Here is a 25,304-nt window from a genome sequence, read left to right on the forward strand (position 1 = left end):
GAGAGAGAGAGAGAGAGAGAGAGAGAGAGAGAGAGAGAGAGAGAGAGAGGGGACAGGTCAGGAAGTTCAGGCTGTGTAAGATCTCGCAGAAATCTCCACATCCCGGGCTGCTGCTGTCTAAAGATGGACAAACACACGTGGAGGTTATGATGACACATAACCCAATTCATAGCCCTTCCATATCCTTCAAATGACACATATTTACTGCTGTCTCAGGACTCCACGAAAATAGCACTGACTCAGATGGCAGGCAGCTAGTAAACCAATCATATGCAAACTACTGCTCTAAAATGCCGGCTTCTAAGGTCATGTATTTTCTGTATCTAAAGGGTGTGTGCTGGTTCAGCAGGAGCGAATCAGATGTGTAAACATAGACACACATGAGTGCAGGGATCTGGTTTGGCAACTATATATGTCCTTACTTGCTGGGTATTGTGAAGGAGGTTACAGCTGTTGATTGTGATTAAAATGTAAACATAGGCCGAGTTCAGAGAAAGGGCGAGTATGTTAGTTTGAAGCTTGATCAACTCTCACAGTTCTCCACGCCCTCTGAAATTCTCTTATTCTTCACTTAGCCAGCATGGCTGGGCAGTGTCAGAAAGACATCAAGCACATAGTGGAAAATAAAGACAATGATCTTACTTTGGTTCGAAGTTCATGAAATGAAGAAATGGAAGCCTAAGTTTACCTAACTAGGAAAAAAAAATGTCTGAAAAAATTAAGGCGCTCATCTACAATGATCTCTTAAACAATCAACTAAAAGTGAGGAATTATCTCCATGTGGTGCCCATTTCTGGGGTCCCCCTGACCCCATTCTGAGTGCTCTTTCTTCCATTTACCCTGCTTTTAGCCTCTCAATGTGAAAAATGTACTGTTTTAAGTAATCCTTGTTTGTACTGACCATAATTGATTGGGTAATCCTGGTTTAACATGCACTAAAGCCAGTGCTTAAGAAACTATTAGGAGGGCTAGCAGCTTAAAGAGGCAGGATCTATCTATGGCTGACTGCTAGATCTCTATTTTTGTGCCTAGATGTTGGATGCATTTTATGATTTCTTTCCGTGGTTACCCTGTCTACTAGTCCTATCTTCCACATATATCCGTCTTCTTATTCTGTTTAGTGATACAGTAGTAAATTCACATGCCAACGTATTGGCAAGACAGTGCTTGGCTTATCCTCTGAACTTGACAAGAAAATCTCCTGGCATTCTTCCATCAACCTAGTGACACAGTTCCTGTGGTGTTTAGGCCAGCTTCACCTAGAGCCACAACCCATCTCCGCAGATGCGATGCCAAAAGTCCCTGTCAACTCGACATGACACACGCCACCCTGCACAGTCTTCACTGTGACAACCCTGTCATAATCAACACAAATCTCTCAGCGTCAGCATGAGGAGTAAAGGTATTATGAAGGTGGAGAGAAGGGAGAGAGAGGAGGTAGAAGGAAAGGCGGTAACACTAAGTACAGGTCATGATACAGTCTCAGCGGCTCTGGGATCAAGCAGCAAGTGTGAATGTGGTTGTGCACCCAGGACAGTCAGACAAGGGGAAGGCTAATTCCTGCTCCTCCTTCTGCCCTGGCTGCTGTGGTTTGAACATGACGCATTAGGAGATGGGGAGGTCTTTCTCTCTCACACACACACGCATACACACATATACACACAGAGAGGAAAGAAGAGAAGGAGAATAATCCCTACCAAGACCTCTGCCCTAATGGGGCCCACTACTGTAATTACAAGGCACAGATTTCAGATCAGGCACTTAAGTAGCCAGCTAAGAGTGCCCAGAAAACAAAAAGCTCTGTAATTATCGTCTGTCTCCTCTCTCCCCAGTGTAACTTCAGTTACCTGTCATGCTGCTGTTTTGTCAGGACTTCGTTGTTTCCTGGATTCTCCCTAATCCATGGCTGGAAGCAGCCCTGGCAGTGCGCCTGTCTGTGCAAGATGCACATTTCAGCTCGCGGGGGCGAGTGACGACATGGCACACAAAGATAGCAGAAACCTGAGTCCTCGCAGCCCCACAAGCACATGAATGCATTTTTTTTTTTACAAGAGAAGGGAGGAAAAGAAAGAGGGGGAGTGTTCAGTTTGCTCTAGACAAAAGATCCATTGTGCAGTGAAACTTTATATACATATTAGAAACTTGAAACCCAGAGCCTCTGCAAGCAGGATTCTTGTAACTGTGAACAAGATAACATTACCTACCATTCTTTCCTTCTGTCCACAGAAAAAGAGAAAAGCTTTCAATTCTACTTTTTTTTTTTCCAGGATCTTTTTCTTTATCTCGGATTTTTTAGGGTCATCTAATATCAGCGATAAGAGAGCTGCGGTCTCCCGGCTGTTTTGTGGCCCAGTAAGTAACACATTCCCCAGTTGGAGCAGAGCAGGGGGCACAACTTGTCGACAGAGATTTGCACTCAACATTCTCTTAGCTTGCAGCAACCATCTGCTTACCCTTTCAGGTGTTTCAGCAGGAATGCTATGCCCATTCCTATACTTAGTGCTATACTTCACCTGCTTCAGGCTGGAATGTATTATACATGCACTTCCTCTGCTTTACAAATACTACTCATCTGTCTTCCTAACAAGATTAACACATACGTTTTTATTATACGCCACAGGAAACGCTGTCTTATATTACCTGTACCATTCAAGGGAATATTTTAAAAAAAAAAATGCAACTGGAAACTGAGATAACTACATGCATAGCACGAATGCATTCACTATGAGGCATAGATAACACAACATTAGATTGGGGTGGTCTATATGTGCAAGAAGTTTTTTTTTTTTGGCTTGTTTGTTTGTTTTAAAAAAGGAGAAACTCGCAATTATTAGAAACTACAGCGAGTTCAGTTCGGTATAAGAAAGTCTGTGTCTAAAAGCCTAGGAAAAGTTCCCAACATAGTGACATCATCAACTTCAGACATGTAATTAACCTATTGCCGCCATGCTGTTAGGGGCAAGACTGGACAACCAGTTTAGTAATAACAACCCTTACAACTTATAATTATTTTTTCCCAAAAGGACAAACACTGAGATGCACACCAAAAGGACGTCCTGCCAAAGAAAAAAAGAAAAAAACCTTATAAACACACACACACACACACACACACACACACACACACACACACACACACACACACACACACACACGTCTTTGTTCTTTGAATTTAGGCCAACATCATTGTTGCATGCACCAAGCATGGTGAGGAGCAACTAATATGCAACACTGGTCACATACAATTATCACAACAACTAGTTTTAAATAGTGTTTATGTTAAAGCAGAGTGAGTGTGGTTTACTGCACAGGAACACTGCTGTGTAATTAAAACAAGCATGCCACTTTTTTGGTGTTTTGAACATGGGTTAATGTTTACTTCTGAATGTACTACATAGTCATTTTATTATTGACTTACACTTCAAGCTGTGTTTTAAGCAAATTAGAAGTGTAAATATGCCTTATGCAACTTTACTGAACTGCCCTTTGATATTCATTTGCTTATTTTTTTTATGCTGTCTCTTCCCCAAGTAAGTAACAAGCTTTACTGGGATTTAGGAAGCATCTATTGAAACCACATTAACCCAGTAAAAAGGTTAGTCATCCCCACAGGGTACCTTGGCACTCTGAAGAATGAACTAAATTTAAAAGTTACTTACTGTAGGATATCTTAGGGGATTATGTTAAGGTATGAAAACCATCTGTCCAGGTACATTTATACAAATCACAAAACTCTTTACTCTGTAACCAGAAACAAGAAGCATGGGAGATGGGTGACTAATCCTGATGCTTTCCATTTTAGTTCTGGCTCAGTCTTTATTTCATAAAGACATTCTGGGAGTGTTTGGATAAACGACAGCTTCCATTTTTACAAGTTCTATTAATATGAGCCTGAGGTGGATGATTCATTGTGAACCAGACCTGGATTTTGTCAGCCTTACTTGTTCCAAGAATACAAACCTTAACTTTTTCCATTAATATTTATCCAATTAACAACTATGACCAGTACATATTTGTCTGTTCACAAACTGTACTGTGGCCCGGTGAACTTCTCTGTTCCCGACTCCTTTTGAGTTTACTAATTATAAGTGCCAGGGAAAAGAAATATAAAAGCACAGTGTTGAACAAAGAGCTAAACACAAGCGTACCATTTGGGGGCCTCAACAGATTTGCATGAGGCCAGATTAGGTGATTTCCAGTCAAATGATGTAACTGGCACCTAAAGCGAGGAAGTGTGGGTGATCCTTTGTTATCGCTCTCCAGCATGAAAACATCATATCAAAGAATTGATCCCATACAGGTACGGGGGAGTGCAAATAGGCTGGGATAGGGTGGGTTTTGTCTCAGCTGAGCTTAAGTAAGCATCAAGTCTAGTTTACTGTGGCTAACTTACACACAGGGAGCCGTAAGAGTAAAGAGGGCTCTAAGTTAGTTTTAATAGGCACATTATTTCTACCCCTAACACCCGCACAGGCCCCACTTTGAGCCATTGGCTGTTTGAAGTTGGCAACAGCTGTAGTGTTCCAGCCTTTATTTAGAGGTCAGCATGCTGACTTCACTTAAAAGGAGAGTGGGACTAAAGGGAGTGAGAGAGAGAGAGAGAGAGAGAGAGAGAGAGAGAGAGAGAGAGAGAGAGAGAGGGAGAGAAGAAAAGGCAGTGGGAGGAGAAATAAAGAACAGAGAGAGAGTAAGAGGTGAAAGAATGAGTTAAAAAAAGAAAGAGTTACTAGTGTGGCAAGGGATTAGCTGAGGGAGAGGTTAAAAGTTTGTGGAGTTGCATCTGGCCTCCTGCCTGCTCTGTTGTTTATTGCCGCCGGCGTGAAGATCTGGTGCCAACATTAACCGCACCTGAACCACTCCACAGCATACACACACACCAGGACAAAACAGGAAGAGGCATGCACACAGCCTGCACTTTACTCCAATACTTTGGCAAGACATTACAGTGTAGCTTATTCTCCTCTATATACCAAAGAGTGTATGTGGGTCTGTGTGCGTGCATGTGTGTGTGCATGTATGCATGCGTGCATGTGTGTGTGAACTGCACTCACAGATGCCAAGTCATGACTTCTCATTTGTTAATCCCCTGTTGCTTCTATTACCCCTTGTCTATCCCTTTCCATCTTTGTGCTCTGTCACTCTGGATGACTGCCTGGCTGCAAAGCCCTAGCGTGCCTCAGCCAAATCTTTCTAACTTAGTTGTTTCGAAAGTCTGGTGTGACAACAGTTCCAGGTCCGCTCAAACCCCCACAAGATGTTCAGTGAACATAAGACAGATGGATGTTCTCATGCTCGTTGTAAGAGTATTATGTGCCATCAGTGAGTAACACAACACTGAACGGACCAGAGAAATACACAGGGCCACTGTGGGCAGAAATCACACACAAAGAAGAATGCAAGGATGCCACCCACCACAGACCAATAAGACAGACCCTTCTCTGTTCAACTTCTCTCTTTCACTGGAATTCCCCCTTAATATTGCGCCAGCTTATATTGTGTAGCACGTGCATGAATAAGTACGCACACGGAAATATACAAAATTATGGGGACCCATGTGGGCCGGAAAAGGGAACAAGTTTGGGCAAAGATGGTTTGAAAACACTCCGGGGATTAAGGGCAGGGTACTCCTTTTGCCCTAGGCTGTATAGACAAGCAAGGCAGCCAATTAGTACAAGATACCAGCCCTACCACCCTTCGTCCCTCAATGCCTCCCCCCTCTGTTCAGCTTTGCCCTGGTCTTCTGAACTTGGTATGGTCAAGGCTGGAATGCTGAAGCAGTCATATTCACATGCACATCAAACGCGATTAAGTACAAGCCCTCTGGATTTACATCAGTCCGTAAACCTTCACATCTCGGGCTAGCTTCTCAAAAGCACTTGGCTTCCTCCTGCCACAAAAGTATCCAAGTTCATTTTGGTCTGACACAGGCCCCTCCTTTGCTTGTGGAAGTAATACCAGATTACAGAGCAACTGTTGTTAAATGATGATATGATGTGTTTTTCTTGTTCTTTTTTTCCCCCTCTCTTTGTTTGTACAGCTGTTCTTCAACAGCGGGTCATCTCACTGGTTTGCTCTTGTATGGCTTACTTTGTGCAAAACTGACATCTCATTTCAGTTTGATATACATGTACAGATTTGGGTGTGACGGGGGACCTTCTGTGATATAAACAAGGGTACTTAATCAGTGTGTATCCCAGTAAAGGCTGACTTCATTCCTTCCTTTTCCTTCGTCTCCCAGCTAAGCCTCAGCTGTGCATGATTTGGCTAACTCTTCCGAAATAGTACTGTGAGGGTTAACTTTTCCGCCTGTGACTCAGGTACATGGGACGTGTCCTAACAGGCGACTCACTAATCGAGCACCTCGTACCGCATAGCCCACAAAACAAGGTTATTTTCACCAGAGCAAGAAGGTTTAAGAAAACAAAATGAGAAGAGGAAAGATGAACACATGTATTTTACAACATTCTTTTCTTTGTCTAATCATAGAACGCATGAATAAAAGATACACTCATCAAAACACCCATTCATAAAACTCACCACCTTTAGGTGCTTGTGGTAAAGAGACCAGGGAAGACATAATCCCATGGGGAGTTCAATGGGCAGAGCCAATTAGAATATGCAGGGAAATATAGAGTATATATACATACCCTCTCTACATACCTCTTTCTTTCACCGTCTCCACACACACACACGCACACACGCGCACACACGCACGCGCGCGCACACACACGCACACACACGCGCACACACTCACACACATACGCACACACACACACGGCCCAGCAGGCTGGAAGCTCTCCCAGGGCCCAGATGCTCTCTGTCAACACCAAGATTCCAGAGAGGAAGCAGGGCTTTACAGCAGCAAGCTGTACACACAGCCAGGACCTGCAAAGACCAGGAGCCAGGAGAGGACAACCTGCTCCATATAAACACAGACCTCCCTATCTTCTGTCTGAGCCACTGGTTTTGCTTCCTCGCTCGCAGAGCTCCTCTTGCTGGCTGGACCCACTCTCTCTGCCTGCCACCATCAAGAGGTAAATAGCTATTGGCTGCTCAATAAGTGGCTTCAGTGCGTTGGAGTGAGGGGCCTTTTTTCCTCCGCACTCTCCCAGCCTTGACAAGCATGTATTGACAGAGTAGTTACACACTAACCCATTGGGGGAAATCCTCCACATTGTGCCCCAGGCAGCTGATAAATGGAACTCATACAGTACCTGTAAGCATGATCTCCCACACATGGACACACAAAGTGCATCTATGCATACAAACAGCGCACTATTACCACACTTACACTAATTAAGGAGAATAGGGGGCTTTATAGGGGCTTTATGACACACATTACGATGGACGAATAAATGTGTGTAAGGATAAAGAGAAAAAGAAAGGGGGGTTACAAGTAATTATATACCGTCTAAATCTTCATAAGCTGTGACACAAGAACTTAAGTTCATGAACCTTTGGTGCCTCAGAAGGTCGCACACTACCAGATTATCCGAGTTCTACAATTTGGAAACTCTTAAATATAAAATTATTTTAACTGGTAATCAAGGACATCGGAAGTACTTTTATGAACCAAAGTACAGAAATAAGACACAATGTAAGTGAACAACACACCCAAAAGTCTCTATGACTTTCTCTCATGTTTCAGCACAGGCGACAACTAACTTTTGCCTGAGCTTGTGCTTATCAGACAAACTAATTCTCAGTCTAACTACAACCATACTCACCTTCTCTCTTTGCCCTCCTAACCATATGGGCTAAATGTCATATGTGCCACGGTGAACCAGGAAAGGATTTAGTGACAGGGTAGAAAAGGAGGAGTCAGCACTTGTCCCCCCCGAACATTGGGGCAGAGCAGTCTCATGTCATCCTCTCTCTCTTTCCTCCACCCCCCTATGTCCGATCCACCGCAGATAAATAGCTAGGGGTGCAGCAGTTGCTTTCACTTTGTGATATGATGTCAGTAACCTTCATTGATCTGCAGCCAGGCAGGCAGGCCTTATCACTGCTTCTCCCTTGTGATATACTGTGATCCAGGGCCCTGACTGCTTTTTAATACACTGCACTTTAGGTAACAGTGTCCCAGGCTAACCACCCTTGCTGCTAACACCTGAGGCAGTATTTTACAGCAGTGCTGTGATGGCCAGTGAGATTACTGAGAAACTAACTCTGGGAAAGTCTGCCAGCAAAATGATAATGCTGAAAAAAGTGGGCCGCTGGAATGACACGTTAGGAATTCTGTACGCTGATCAAATGTTGTGGCACGACTTCACCTCCGAGCAAGCGGCATGGAGACGAGAGGCAGTCTCGAAGAAGGAAATTCCAGGAACTGTGCATTATAAGAACTCTTGCCACTTTTCAGAACCCTTTCAATCCTGTGGCTTTGTTTGATGCTCTACCTGCGCTGTATTTTTAAGTCTAATCAAGCACCTGTGACAGAACATAGAGCCTCTGTTGACAGAGCACAATGCTCTTCTCAGGGGTGAATTTAGTGCTGACAGCCACTTCCTCACTCCAGATTTATACAAGCACTCAAGCTTAGACAACACCTGAGGTGATTGCTGAAAGTTGTACCCTTATCATGAGAAGCCTTACACAAATAAAATTAAGAAATAAGGTACCCAATGCTCCAGTGTCACGCCTTGAAAACTGTAGTTAATTGCTAAAAGCATTTAACTAAAAGCATTTAGCATGAGTGGGCAAAGACTTTGGAGTACTACTTCCATTACTACTCCTGAATGTGGCAGTTAAGAGACGTTTTAAAAACATATATATTCACAAAGCAAAGTCATATTTAAGTATAACTACATAACCTATTATATACACAGAGGTTTACTCTAGCTAACCACCACCCCCATGTACATGGGTTGAAGAAGGCTGCAGATAAAGGAAACTGGACGACTAGGAGGAGAATTATCCCAACTATTGATTTTAGCTGTTGGGTATTACAGAAGGAAACAGTGGGTTTATCAGGCCAGGATCCCTCTGCACTTTCACTAACTAAACGAGTATTTTCCGGGCTTATCAGGCAAAAAGCCTATTACTGATGGTTTCAGCCTCCCCCACAACTAGACAAAGAGGAAGGGTGACCACCATTATGCACCTACTGGATGGGTTTAGTTACATGGCACTTTTGGAGACCTCTAACACTTATCCAGCACTTTGCAAACCCAAAATGATGTCCATATTACCACTGCATAATACTCCTTAGGGGTATTGCACATTTTATTATATTTATGTATATTTACGGTTATCTACTAATGGACTTATGACCTCCTCAACTATCTACTCTCCATCTTTCTCTTCCACTGTCTGCCTCTCTCTGGGTCAATGTCATTTCTGTGGGTTCTATATATGAAGACTATAACCAGAGATAATGGGAAGTGCTATAATCCCTGAGAGGAGCCTAATACCTGCCTTAATCACAAGGGGAAAAAAGTATATGTTTTAATTACGGACCAAAAGATCTAGAAAGATACCTGTGAGGTACCGATCCCAGGATCCTCAGTGAGCAGGTCTTATCTGTGAAACCTGAGGAAAACCTTGCATGTATGCACTTTGCTCTGTATTAGCCAGCATGAATTAGAAGTACTCGCTATTTTAAGATGAAATTATACTCAGAGACATTTTGACTGTATACCCATTTCCCATTGTTAATAATGAACAAGAGTAGAGACTGAGAAAATTTCCCTCAGCAATTATCGCAGAAATCCATAGACTGATCAATGTGCAATCCCAAGGATTGTCTTAATACATATAAAATATAGACAACACCACGTGTGCGTATGAATGTGCATGAATTTATTGTAGCGTAAAATGACCTCAACAAGATGAGAATATTATTGAAGAAATAAAAGCTGGGTGTAATGATTTACATATTTCATCACAGGCAGCAATGAAAGTGAGTGATTAAACACAGAGCATGAGAGGAAGGGAGGCGGTATTGAGAAGAGCGAACAAGATAAACTGCTAAACAGAACAAAATGATAAAGAAATAAAACTACTTCCCAAGTGCATAATGGCACAGTAGGACATGCTGGATAAATATGTCCACCGTACGCTTTAGAGTCTGTTAGCCCAAGCCAGTCTTAGTTCTAATTAAAGACTTCAAGAATAGCACTTATCCATTATGTCAACACAAAAGTGCACATGTTCTATTCTACAAGACAAGAGCGAGCCTAGAAGTGGAGGTGGGTGGCACTAGCAGTGAAAGACAGACAGAGAATTGTGGCCAGACGTGGCACCCATGAAGGGGCAATGCTCATCTGCCCACCGGCCTGCCTTTATGTCTCCAAGTCAGCCCTGTAATTTGCTTGGAGCGGAGATAAATCTTATCTCGGAGACCTGATTAAGTTTTTAATTTACACTCCAATCAATAGCCCAGGTCTATTGGCAATGTGTCTAAAACTCTATTTACCAAAGGATTCCCTGCTATCAATTGATCAAGGACCCGGCAGCCATAAATTATGGGAACATGTGTGCATGAGAGAGGAGGAGACAGAGAGTAAGGGTGCCAAAATAGCCTGTGAGTGAGAAATTTAAAGAGCTAGGTCATATTTGACCAATTGTAGGACAGGATAAAGATAGGAGCTATAACCTCACCTGAGAACCAATCAAACTCACTTAGAACTCAGCTTAATATGCTTTGACAACATTGGGCTTAATGTGCTGAGGAGTGGATTGTAAATGAGCAGCAAAGCGAAATGCCCAGCTCACCTACTCTCACACGACCTTCCAAAAAGCGGCACCCAGAGTGATCATATCAAAGGCCTGAAAAAGTAAGACCTCCCACTTCCGACCCTTTCTGCATGAGTGCCGTTATCTGTTTACAGTGCCTCTTTTCCCAAAGGAACTTTAAAAAGGAATCTGCTGGAGACTGGGTTCCCCACACAGAATTCCTACATGCTTTTTCTATGCTAAGCATCCTGTCTGGGAAAACTGAGGGAAGAATTTTACAGGCACCCATTTACACTCCTATGACATCCAGAAATAACTATTTTCTGTTCTTTATTTTTGGGTACTGGGATATTTGTTGGGGACTTTAAGGACGGAAAGATTTGTCATGCTGAAGCGATGAATAATCAGAAGTGTAAACATCCAGTTAATCATAACTCTCCTCACTTGATTTTTGATACACGTTTTGTAAGAAGGCAATGGTAGTACCATTCTGGCTCAGAGCTAAAGGGCACAGATACAGTTCAGACTCCTCTCTGCTGTTCCCATGCAGAGGAAGTGAAGGGGAGGGAAAGGAGGGCAGCGTTATCACCGTGGAGAAAGTGTCGTCATGGCGGTTCTGCTCTGACCCTGCTGACTTGCCGATTCCTTAACATGAGATCATTTTGGACAGCTGACCTCAATATTACTGTGCTCTGATGAAACAGATCCAGTGGAGCGCCTTATTCTGCTCGCCCTGCCTACAAAACATAAGTGGGACACAGTTCATTTTCAGTTTTATTGCTGCGCCACAATTAACTGGAATTACCGGAATTAACATAAACAGAGCGAACGGGCCATTTTCCTCCCTCCTTATCATTTTCAGTGAGACATAAAATAAACACAAGTAGGCAAACTGGGCTTCCCACAATAAGACTTTCTTAAAAACTCTCTGGCTTCATTTTCTATCTGGCTCAAGTTTCACACTCTCACACTCCTGATATTTGACAAAGCAGAGTTATTGTTAAAAAAATAAAAATAAAAAATTGAGCGCGAAACCATTCTCCAGGTTTGTCAACAGGTTGGCCAATGGGGCGCCGCGTGTTTTTCGTGTTTTTAAAATGACAACATACAATAATAAGGCAGAAAAATATTGTTGTAACAAATGTTTGGGCGGATGTTCTGTACTACTTTGTCATTAGCGGAGAAGCTGTCTGGTAAAATCAGGCATAAACATGTGTCAGAATTACTTGTAATTATAGTTGAAAAACTTCCGCATGGGAGCATGAATCACCTCTGCAGCTGGCTTTCATGGAAGAAAAGAACACAGTACCCTGCTATCCTCACCTTCACAACTGCAGCGGGGGGAGGGGAGCAGAACATGGGAGACATGCAGACTAAAGAAGACAGACGGGCTCATACCAAGTCAGAGAGCCCAGTTTGCTGGTCCTCTGCTGGATTATCTAAAGAGCCACCGACGGATATGTGTAATCAGCCCCATCCCCATGTTTTTCTCTCTCACTCTCTGCCTCTCTGGCTAATGTCTCCGCCTGATTCGATTGAGGCAATTAGGCAGTAATCTATAGAGCTAGGGAGTGATGGAAACATTTCCCACTGTCCTCCTCATGTTTCTCCGAGCTGCTATAATTAGCTAACTTTGTTTCTCATTAAACATCAGAGCAGTATTTACATACCCAGATCCAATTTGGCTCTGTGGAGCCCATTCCTTTTAAACCGTCTTGAAACCCTGAAACATGCCCGTAAACAAAGGAATAAGGGAGCTGCAATCCTACAATTAGTTCAGTCAAACATTTATATATTCGATGGGTAGAATGCAATATAGATATAAAATGAACAAGTTACAAAAACAATTAAAAATAAAACATGTACGTACAAAACAAAGTGGATGATCATTCAAAAGGAGGGTGTTGGTTCTGATAAAGGAAGGAAGGAAGGCCCAGTTGAGCTGAAGTTCTGATATTATAAATGGATGACACACTTCCATCTTTGGTTTCAGTGAGCCATCACAACTGGAATAGCGGGCTCACATGTATTTCCTTGAGGCTAGTAATCATTTTAAATATTTTTGCAGGAACTGAAACCGTGAAGAGCAAGACTGCAAACTTAATTTGACCCAAAGTTTAACATTCTGGAGCTCTGATTTGATCATCATAATTATGTCAGGTATTTGATAGAAAACAAAAAGTGAGTCCTCTCATTTGCACTTCGGTTGATTTACACACTCATGCGGATACATTTTCCCCCCTTATTTATGAAAGTGATGGCTGAAAATCTACACTGACAATCAATGCCAAAGGAAATGCAGGAAAACATCAAAACCTCCATTCCTGCTGAATTGCTCAATAATGTGTTTAAGTGCACTACAAGCACCACATTGAGCTAAAGTACAGAGCTCACAGGAGGCGTGAAAGAATGCCAAAAGAGTGGACTCTCTTTTAAAACTATGCAGGCCTTCAGCAGCTTTAGACGCCACCCAGAGTTGTACAACAATCGCAAACTTTTCAGTTGATATGCAAAGCAGCATGGACAATTTCATGTCCCCATGGTAACAGTACCCCTGTTTTGCAAAAATGTAATGATTAATCATGCTTTTGATAACAAAGGACAAAATCATTGATGCGGCTTGAACATGTGTCAACGTATGTGTGTTTTCAAGTGTTTTTTCGGTCTCTTCTGGATACCGCAGCTCAGTACAAAGCTTACACTATTTCTGTACTTCTTTTACTTGTTAAGTTGATTTTCTCTATTCAATTGGAAAAAATTTGTAGCTGCTTTTCAGTTTCAGACAGCAAACACACTGAACTTACTGACAGACAATTAAAACCTCTCATTTGGTATAGACTTCTGCAAATGCAATATTTAGTTACTACTACTGCTGCGGCTTTTTTTTAAAAAACAGAAATAAAAACAGCCACAACTAAAAGTCCACTATAGTCATACTCATCAATAAACTGACACTGAGAAACTTGAGCAGCACCTAAAATCAGTAAGTGTGCACTAAAGCTAACAAGCAGTTTAATGGCTAAAGTTTAATTCAAGTATAAAATATTTATTTTGGCTTTTTTCTAGTATTACAGCCTTAACACTACAGTGTGTGTGATGTACACATGCACTTTTTGACTAGAATCTGGCACAAACAAGTCACATCGACCGAATTCTGACAGGTCTGACGATCTGAAAGCTTTAACAGGTAAATGTTTGAATGTGAATGAAGCACACAGAAATCCAATCTACTGCTCTGCCTGTCTATTGTACGGTGTAGCTTGAATACATATGCAGGAGTACAGCCGGGGCTGAAGAAAAGGGTAATTCAATCAGCAACATTCCTGCATGACACAGATTCACTTTGTCAGTTGAGCTTTACCAGTAATTCATCTTTCTGAAAACAGACACTATCTCAACAATAATTTCTTTCAACTCTGATACCTGGCAAAGAGGTGCCTGAAAATTTAATAACAGGTTTTTATTGGCTAACACCACAATCCTTTCAGATCTCACCCTATCAAGAGTAAGTTTCCATTTCCTGATGTCTCCGAGAGAGCAAAATCGACCCGTGGAGAATGTGTAGTGAGACGCAAATGGTAATTCCTGCCATTGTGGCTCAACTCACAAGTGACCATACTTTTAAACAAACCATATGAACACACAAATGTGCACTGACTAGTAGTGGAATGCGTAAGTAAACAGTGCGAGGGGTAGGGCTGTATGTAGAAGACCAGATGGGCTGACAGGGGGACTTGTCCTGGGAAAGGGCTTTCCCAAACCTATACACCCCCACAGTTCCCCTCTGGCCCTGTGTGAGGGACTGTATGTAGCCTGGTCTGAGCAGCAGAGGGTTAACCGCACTGCCCAGTCACAGGCGTGAAGTGAAACAATGAAATAATGGCAGTGAGTGAACGCTCAAAGGCAGGGGGCACAGTGGGTGTGGGAGGGCAGGGGCTCGCCATTGGCTCCTGCAGATGTTGCCGGGCTTCGGCGGGTCACACAATCACACGTATTAGCATTCCTGATAGAGGGAGCCCGGATTAGGGAGCTGAATGCCTTTCTCAACTCAGTCAGAGTTTGAACACAGCAGAAAAGCAGAGCGGAGAGAGAGAAATCCCAGAAATGCAGTGATGAAAGGTGGAGACAAGAGCATAGGGGAAGAAAAGCACTCTCAGACAGTGTCGAGGAAGGCCCGGCTCACAGAAAGAGCAGGCACAATGTTGCTGGCAGGAGAGAATTGCAAAGAAAGGCAGTTGCAGGAAGAGGAAGATTGACAGACAAATTGTGCCAAATTGACTAAAACAGCTAATGAAACAGTTTAACAAACAGACAATAAAGAGAAATCAAGCATGTGATAATTTAATGGTTTTGTGAGGGTGGAAGAGGGAGTGTATATATGAAACGAAGATTTCTATTTGTGGCTGAATGAGTGAATGAGCATAGACAAACGGCTTTCTTTCTTCTTTGTATGTCTGAGAGAGCGAGTGAGAGTGAGAGAGAGCAGAAACAAAAGCTTTTCAGAGTGTATGTGTGCTGTCCTGTCCCTCTTTCCCAGGACAGAGGTCTGGAGAGGCCTCATATTTCTGGCTGCTGTCAGGTCAGGGTGAGAGGCAGAGACAGCAAGGGGCAGCTGTTTTCTATGAGGTAGTCCGGCTTTTGACATGGCCTTTGATCCATTTTGACTTCCTTCGCCAACCAAGCTGCCCCCCCCCCCCCCCCCCCAAAAAAGTATTTATCATTACATATATGTGTGTGAGGGTAAGTGTATGTCAGCAAATGAAAGTGGGAGTTGCTATAAGTGTAGTAAGGGGTGCAGGTGGTGGCAAACTGTGAAACTTGGGTAGTAAAATGAAGTGAGACACAGCTCTAAACCAGGTCTTTTACTCTCTTCCTCTCTCTTTGTTTTAGCACAAAACATTTTCACAAGAATGCAGCAAGGCCAGTCGGATGTAGCTGCATGCTGTATGGAGAAAAGTGAATAAGATATTCTAATGCACACATTTTTATTTCAAAAGAAACAATAACCCATATCATGTTCTGAAGCAAATAAAAGTATCATGACTGCAGAAAATCCAGGTGTCTGGACCTACAAAACAGGGGAAATAAAGCTTGTCTTTTCAAAACTCTTAAATCACATGAGCACATGATGATCCCGTGAAGACACAAACACCAAGCGATCCTAAAGTGTGTCCTCACACACACACACAACACTTTTATGAATTGGCGAGAATTAGCTCAAGTCTAGCATTTTTTTCTTTAATTGTGAATTACACAGCATTTACCTTTAAATTCAAGGACTTGTTGTACTCTCATTACTACAAATAGCAACAAATGACTCAGAAGTCTGTTTTATTCACGTTTGAAACTTCAGTTGTATACAGTAATACAAACAGGACTACCCTTGATTATTCTTTGGAGCATTGTGATTTTATTAGCAAGCACATCTTTGCACAGGTGCCTAGGAGGAGACTCCGTATTTGGAAAATCTGTAGTGCATCCTGCTGCTCTAAAGTCCCTGACAACAAAGAAAAAAAAAGAAGAGAAAAAAAAAGCAGCAGTGACAGTGAAACCACACAAAAAACCTTCATATTTGGCAGTTAAGGGAGGTGTACCTTTGTCCCCAACCAATGACTATCAGTGGCTCTACAAGTTAATATTTGCTTCTGCCTGCTCATAAATTTGCATTGCATTAAAACCTGACCTAAATGCATTTTTATCACGCAACGTAATTAGCTGAGCATTAGTTGTAGGAGAGCGAGAGTTTTATGTGGTTGAATCCTTTCTGAATGGGTGGTGGCTAAACAAAAGCTATGGGAGGGATGGCTACAGAGTAAAGAAGAGCTGGGCCACCAGATGAAAGAGGAAATAAACAGGGCCAGAGTGCTGCCTCTTTAATCTGCTACATTAACTCCAGCACCACAAGGGGAGGAGCCAGCAAGCAGGCAAACGGCACAGCCACACAAAAGGGGAGTGTCAATGAGGGGGTAATAAGGAAAGACAATGAGTAAACAAGCAGGGGAAGTCCAGGCTTGGCGTGCTAGAAACTCCCTGCTTCTCACTGCCAGGCACACACAAAGGCCCTGCTGTAATTAGCTACCCCAATAGGTTGTTTAGCATTTGCATATAAATGCCCTCACAGGCAAACGCTAAACACGCTGACACAAGCCATGCCCAAAACAGACGTTCGCCACACCTCTACCCTCCAGGAGGTCTCAGGGGTCCACTTATGTTGGGGTAACCCTCCCTCCACCCCGTGCTTGTACCCACTACAGGCAAGCTGGCATCCATTACAAAAAAGGCGGACGGCTCACCATAGTGCGGGTACTCAGTTCTTGTTTCTGGCGAGATTGTGAAACACTGAAGCCAGGCTTCCTGTTGAAGGCCCCACATACCCATCTGTCATGTGAAAGTACATTTTACCCTGACCACAGGGCTCAACGAGACACAGAGTGCAGGTGTCAGTCTGCTGTTTTGTTATAACAAGGCAGGAAAGAACTCATATATATTCCATGTACAATTAAACAGCCATGAACATCTGCACATATGATTGCGCAGTTAAAAAAGACAAAACCCATAGGAAACAAGTGTTTGGTCTTGATCAGGGTCAAAACTTACAGCTTTATTTAATGTTCCTGGTCTAGTAGAGAAAAAAAGGTAGATGTAGCAGGAGAGATCAAGCTGACTGATTAAAGACATAGCCTGAAAACATAAAAAAAAACTTTTCACGCATTTATGTTCCATGATTATGTTTCATGCAAAATGTTTTAACAGGACATGTGCTTCAGTTATACACTTCCTCTTCTGTCTGCTGTTGTTCTGACAATGGCAACTTGTGAAAAATGTCAAAAAAAAAAAAAAAATGAAAAACTACAGAAAGGAAGGAAGTGATGAGACTGGTGTCTGCCCTCCCCCTGCCCTGACCACCGCCTCTCTCTTTTCTCTCCTTCCTCCAAACCCATATTCTCTCCAATGTAAACAAAAGCTGTGTCATCTACACACTTGTCCTGCTCCTGGTGCTGCTGGGAGGGAAAGAGTTCATCCACACAGCTCCTACGCCATACAAGGGCTACTTCCCGTGTTAATCCTCAGCACAGAGAGCGGTTTTACCAGTCTACTCTGCTTGTTTGCAAGAGTTTTTCTGCGCATTGCTTGTGGCACAGGAAGACCACAGAAAGAAAAGCTATCCGCTAGCATTAAACACTTGGTTCTCACCTACCATGTGGCCTGTTGTTCCCCATCAGGGCATGATCCGACATGAGGAAACACCTGGCTCTAACAAAAGCAGGCAGTAAGAGGAGCCTTTTTTACAGCCTTCCTCGTCCTCCTACAGATACCTCGTCTGATTTGCAGGGACAGTGCTGGATTTACATAAGACATACAGCCCAAATTACACAAATGAAGCCTTTTTAAAATCTCTGTCAAATTTGCATGATATGGAGTGGTTATAGGGGAAAAGACATTTTAAGGCTCCAGAGAGGAAGGAGAAAACAGTAGCATGAAAGGGGGAAAGTAGAATCTTTTATTGTCAAAGAATTGGCACTAGCATGTAAAGAGGAGAAAAACTGTTGTAACAGTCAGTATCCGTTTTGAGTCTAGCTCTTACCTCAGCCTGACTTCCTATATGTGGTCAGGGTGTGTTTTGTTTTACTCTTTTGTACAACAATGCTTGCAACGTGTTGCCACCTGAGTAAAACTGAAAAGTCACAAGTTCAATAAAAGAGGAAAAGAAAACTTTAATTCAAACGAAACCAAAGACTAACAGACGTGAAGAGGTCATAAAAGGGATGTTTTAACCTAAAGTCATTATTATAAATTGCCATTATGCTGTCTTATTCTTACATTGGTCTCCATATTCAGCAGAGAAACTAATAGCTCCATAAACTAGCCGGGGCCCCCATCTTCATTCATTAAACAGTAGGGAAAATGAATTCCATGGTGACCAGACGAGGCGAATGACGTCACAAAGCCGAGGTCACCGGTCTGTTACGGCCCTATAGCCTTGTCTCAGCCCCATGGGACTTACCCCACCCCCTCCAGCTTAGGCCAGATCTCAGGTTTGTGACACCAAACATCAGAATGAAAGCCAAACAGTCTACCAGATTTATGCATCAAATACATAAACGCCATGGCGCTGTCATAACGAGACATCAGCTACTGGGTGCAAAACAGCGCTGAGAACATATGTGGAAGTATAAGGTATATACGAGACAACAAATGCCATGAAACTGGATAAATATACATTTATAGTTGCTTAGGGAGGAAACGAGAGTATGCCTTCTCCTCTGCTGGCCACACACACACACACACACACACACACACACACACACACACACACATACAGAGTTACACTGTACATCTTCAGTTTTCGGTGTTGCTGTGTGGGAGTCTGCACTCTCTAATCAATTTATTATGAGGCACTGAAGTCCTTATGTTTGTTCATTTAACACAGGGAAAATGAGAAACAGCATTTGTTTTTGGTACAGTGAGACCCAGAGTGAAACCCACACGTGTCTTCGGAGGAGGAAAGCAAAGAGAGGAGACGGGAGAGGCAAAGGCACACAAGACAGAGACACCATTCAGAATAACGTAGAGGCTTGCAGTAATATCGTGGTTTTGAAGAACTGCTAGTTTAATTGCAGGTTGGTGTCACATATAACGTTGCCTGTGTGTGTGACACCTGCCATAAATGGTTTTAACTCGGGACAGTGGCAATTATAATTGAGCCAATCAGAAATCTTTCATAAATCCATGGACATGCTCACTGCAAGAGGTAGATGCTTATTTGACGAGGTGAGACGGCGACAGACGCACATGCAGTAGATCTTCTTTTTAATTATAGCGTCTGCCAAGGTGGGACTTTGCTATAAACAATCATCTGTGCATTCGAACACAATAAGACCACAATATAATAATACATTCTCAAATGAAATATGTATATCATGACCTGCATTTGTTTCATTATTACTAGTTTTAGAACTGAAAATATAAAATAATAAAATACAGTGTATAACTTAAAAACTGAGGGATCCAAGTCTGCTGTCATTTATTCTGCTGTTGCTTTAATTTATTCATTTCATTTGATAATGACTTAGGTGGTGATCAGATTGTATGTATTTTAAAAAAAGCACAATTCCATAAAAATTCATCATAGTATAAAGCTCCATGCTGCTTTATATTCACTGAAAGCTAATAAAGAAAACATATATATTGATATTGTTTTCAGGACAGGACCATCACAGCTATTTTCTTTTATATAATCCAACCAATCAAAGCACCAACTAAAAAAATTTAAGAATTTCGTTTCTGATTTACGTGAACCTTCCAACAAAAAAACACACACAAAGAGATAAAGTTCTTCTCACTATGCAGTTAAAAAAATATATAGTCATGTAGGAGTAATAAAATGCGTCAGCATGTTATGCTAAATGTATTACTAAAAATATAATACACAGAAGGTATGCATACAGTGAACACCGAGGAAAAAAGGAAACTATAAGCAGAAGCTGAAAGAAAGCTGACATCTGAAGACTATGGAGGCTACAGCACTTAGAGGCCATTTTATTGCTTTGCTGTGGTCAAGTGAGGTGCACTGAGCTCAATTCCACCACAACAATGGCAAAGAGGGCCGCAGAGACAAAAGAGGGCTATCCCTGCTTCTTAACCCCTTCACTGCTGGCAGATCAGTCGCCTAGGGCACCAAGCAAGCAACACCAGGCCACCTCAGGAGAAACCAGGGGAATGACAAATGGCAAGTTTTGACTCGCATGCTTTCTGTACGACATCTCGTAATGCACACATGTCCACATTTAGTTATTTACACAGACAAAACAACAGATGATGTGCGCAAACTCCTAAATAATCTATCGGCGAACAGATGAAGCCGGCTGCCTTTTATGAACAGGAAGCAGCAGTCTGTAGCTTCATCTCAGCCTTGTCTAATGCTGAAATACACTACAGTCTTTCCATCTCCGCCCCTCCCTCGCCTTCTCTCTCTCTCCATCCCCTCAACGTGCAACACGGTCGGGATACTACACATTTGCAAGTGAATTACACTTTTTGTTGGGATTTGTATGAGAGTGTGTATGTGTGTGTGCGTGTGAGTAAAAATAGGAAAGCGGGTGTGAGAGGGAAAGGGTGCTCCTGCCATCACTCTTTTCTTTTCTTCTCTCTGTAATCCTGAGGAGGATAAGCTGTGAGGTACACAGAGAGGAAGTGCCATAGACCTGCTGGGGTCCAGCACATCCCAGCGGTACATTCCTACCGCCCAGCTATCAGACACTCATAACGCATAGACAGATGCAGACTAATACCTCCTTAGGCAGACATAACTACTGTTTGTCACAGTCTCAGAGCGGATAGATGCTATGCAAAAAACACAGAAAGGGAATTAAAATCATTATGACCTAAATCTGAAATCAAAACTAAAGCTACAACCAAGAAGTGAAAAAAGAAAATAGAATATCACTGCATTAAGAAAAACACTCGAATTGCAGTTTTACCTCACTGTATCAGTGAATCAGTCAGTAAGTAAATGCAAAAAAAGGTCAGATACAGCTTGTTTATGCACGTGCAGCAGTGTTAACACAGGGCACAGTAGCAGAGGAGAATGACTTGCATGGAGGAACAAATATTAGCATCACTTTCACATAGTATTTGATCCGTTATTTTAAAACACACACACTTTAATTGGTATTAATATAAGCTATGATTTTAGGTCATTAGATGACCCTGGCATAAATTAGCAACAAGAAAAAATGGCATGCTGATGGCTTCTTTTATATAAAATATTTATTTTATTACTAAATGCTGGCATCTATTCAATAGGTCAATTATATGAATAACATAATAATAATAATATTATTATAATAAAATATATATATGTATATTTATTAGACATATATAGACACGCACACACGCACTGAAAGCAGGAGCTATGCAGCTGATGCACTGTCACTTTTCTGAACCTGTCACTCCCTCTCCCTCATGCACCCACACACACACACACACACGCACGCTTACATTTCGGTTACACAAAGTAGATTTCACAGACACAGATAAACAATGCGAGGGCAGTTATCACTCCACAGAGCACAGTAACACAGAGGAAGAGGAAGAGGATGACAAAGAAATAGGGGAGGACAAAAAAGACGGCGTGTGTGTCGTCAGAGTCACAGGCCAGAGGGGCCCATGTATTGTTCCAGGGCTCAGTGTAGAGAGAGAAAGGCAACCTGGGCTGCCTCTGTCTAAGCGTCCTCCATGTTTTATGCATTCTGCCCTTTGTGATGATAAGCACTAGCGTGGAGGGTGGAATGCTGGCCTCCAGGGTCCAAGAGAAGGGTGGGCTCATGGGGGGCTGGGGTGCCGCTCAGTTCAATTTTGCAGCCCTTTGAGTCCTCCCTGTCATCCCTACCCTGCCCGCGTGTAGGCATATGTAGCCTTATGCCGACGCAAAACCGATGTTCCTCCCATCCCTAAATGCAAGAGCTAGCTGCTGCTGCCTCAGATAGGATGCACAGTCAGTCATAGCTACCACACACACATGCACAACACACACTCACCTTTTACGATACTGCCAGTATACTGCCGGGACAGGCATGCATCACACAGCTTTCCCACTCACAGTCGATACAGCAACCCAAAAATAAAACAGTCTTTATCACTGTTACAACACTGCTATCTATCAAGCAGCCTTATTTGCTGAAAAACTGATATTGTACATTTATTACAGAAGCAATACTGAGATTCTAGTCAAGGACGGAGATGCACAAACACATTATAATCCCCTTTTCATGACTTCCACGGCACTAATTTATTGTTAGAATTTAATGAAAATTTGTATAAATTTGTGTCACACATTATTGTACTCTGTTCCATGGCAGACAGTGAATACCCTTCACTAAAGGGGAGAAAGTCAAATTAGACGTCACACTTTGCTCCTAAACATGGGGGGGGGGTTCTTCTCCTTCTCCCCATCTTTCTAATGTCTGTATGATAAGAGAGCGATTTTGCATTCTCACAACACAGGTCTGCTCTGATTTGAACGCTGGCTTAGATTTTTGGAAACTGTTTAAAATTAATAAAAGCATCGACTACAAAAACAAAAGGGTATCATATAAAGACCTTGATGGGGAACACTCAAAAGATATTAGATTTTCAGAACGGCAGTATGCCCACAAATCTGAACACTGCTGCGCGCACACATACACACACACACACACAGACACGTGCGCATCTTTCTCAGTCATAAATCTTGTCTACCACAATGATTTAACCAAGATTGTTAACACGATAACATATTGTGAAAGAGTAAACCACAAAAAAAAACAAAAAAAACCCAACCAATTTCACTTAAAGATAAAAGGATGACACTGAAGATGAAGAAAAGCTCGGAAGAAAAAATGACAGGGAGAGAATTATAAGGAAAAAAGGAAAAAAGGAATGGCTTTCTGAGGATAAAGAGGAACTCTTTTTGGACACTGGGGGCCACTGGGATTAGGGATCAGGTAGAGAATTCATGCACACACTGTAGGCATGCTTACGCACACACACACACACACACACACACACACACACACACACACACACACACTAGAGTATGACATCCCTTCTATTCTCCCATCCCACTTTCTCACTATCTGTGTTTAACTAAGACACCCTCCTCCCCCTGCCCGCTTCTTTATGATAGCATGACACAAATACTGCAAATACTGGCCTCGGCTGCAGGACAGCTGGAAAAACTGGTCTTTGTTGCATGACCATGCATCAAAATCACACATCAAATTCAAAAGCCATCGTCTGTGATCACTGCCAGTCACATATATTGTACTATCTGACTTACATGCAGACAATACACAGAAAGGAGGAAATAACTGTCTGGTGACTGTTTAATAACTGTCCAATAACAATAATAATAATAATAATAATATGGAGAATTTTTTTTTGCATAAATCAGTATGGATTTTTGTTTTCTATATGTGCATACACACACTTTATCTGACACAAGTGAAACTGTGCTGAATGTCTCCTACATGGCCCAAGCCTACTGTTTCACCCAAAGAGGGCTCTCTCCGACAGAGGACATGGCAGCGAGCTCTCCCACGGCACCGGTGCCCAAGCACGGAAAGGTGGGAGTTAAGGAGAGCGAAACGCAAAAACACAGAGAACAGGATGGTAAGTGAAAGAGGGAGGAGAGAGAGAGAGAGTGAGAGAGAGAGGGGAGATGGAGAGGAAGAGAAGGGGTTACGACAGCCAGAGGCGCTGTCTCCCCTTTCTCTGTGCTACCCCCCCCAAACCACGGAGCAAGCCCATCTGTGATGACTGCAACTCCCCTTTATCTCGTTTACAAAACTGGACCTGCTGTTCCCACTCATTCGGTCAAGTGACACCTGAATTCTCTGAATATACCTGTCATCAAATATTGTAATGGAAGATGAGGGGGTGGCTAAGTGCAAACAGTGGACGACCGATTTGTTGCCGTGCAAGATCAATGACAACTGCACATCTCCACAGCAAATACTGACATCATATCAGAGCTTTACGACACCAAATATTGCCTTCATGTTATGAATAACAATCGCAACACAAAGAACACAGAAATAACCAGGTGTGAGTACACGATAAATCACAACCAGAATCACGCTTCACAACGAAATGCACCACAGTGCTATTGGGGTGGAGGAGAAAATCAAATCCAGTTGATTTCAAAAAAAGAAAAAGAATTTAGATACTTGTCCATCACATTCACATAACAATCCCACCGTGTGATGTCAAAAAGATCAAATTATAACACTAATAAAATTCTGATAAAAATAATTACAATTAAATTTGGGAAATAAATCCATAAGCTATTTTTTTTCTTTTATTGTCAACATAGGGAATATACTACATTCATATTTTGCTTAGGTGATTTGCCATACCTATTTGTGTTGAAATGTTTTGGATTTGTGGAAATATTAAAAATGAGCTTTTGGCAAAAAACACTCTTCTAAACAAAAATGATAACCTAGTCTTGAGAAAGATATTAACGGAGAGGGAGAAATAACTCTGATCACAAGAAATCAAATCAAAATAAATACGATGGCCTCAAATATTTCTACACAAGCTGTCTGTGGTAAATACATCACTCTGGTAGCACTTTAAACCTGAGCGGAATACTTCCACTATCACAGTCAGAGATGAGCTTGAGATACTACAGTTAGCGACACCAAACACAGCTCCTGACAATTTGTGAAATAGATTACACAAAAATAAAGCATGTGACATTCCTATACCTTTTCCTAGAACTGTTATAATTAAACATAAATATGACAATGAGGCAAGACAGGAAAATCAGACAGGTGAGATGACAGTAAACATTTCTGCTGTCTTTGTTTTGTAAGGTAAGAGGGAGAGAGAGGGAGGATGTGGAGCGTTAACTGTCAGGCAGGGGAGGAAGGGAGATCACTCATGTTTTGGCACAGCAGCCTACCTGTCCTATATTAACACCTTTAAAATTCGAAGCACATAAAAGTTGCTGTTACAGTTGCAGAAAGACACTGGAAATCAAAGTACAGAAGAAGAAAAAAAATGACTTAAATGTGAATCAGATTACCGATAAAAATGCAAAGAAAAATAAGAATGCTGGTCTCTCCTCTCTCTGGCAGTGCTAA

General features: G+C 42.2%; 1 protein-coding gene across 9 annotated transcripts in view; it reads right to left on the bottom strand.

The window, feature by feature from the left end:
- Positions 1-25,304, bottom strand: part of zfhx3b (zinc finger homeobox 3b) — a 287,490-nt gene that overhangs the window by 108,470 nt on the left and 153,716 nt on the right. The window contains exon 1 of one of the 9 annotated variants that reach the window (XM_085162817.1): positions 1,848-23,580. The exons of the other annotated variants lie outside the window; for them this stretch is intronic. The gene's annotated coding sequence lies outside the window, so the exon portion shown is untranslated. Of the gene's footprint in view, positions 1-1,847; positions 23,581-25,304 lie in introns of those variants that run through there. 9 annotated transcript variants of the gene reach the window in all.

Source organism: Neolamprologus multifasciatus, chromosome 1, assembly GCF_963576455.1.
Source record: "Neolamprologus multifasciatus chromosome 1, fNeoMul1.2, whole genome shotgun sequence".
Lineage (NCBI taxonomy): Eukaryota > Metazoa > Chordata > Actinopteri > Cichliformes > Cichlidae > Neolamprologus > Neolamprologus multifasciatus.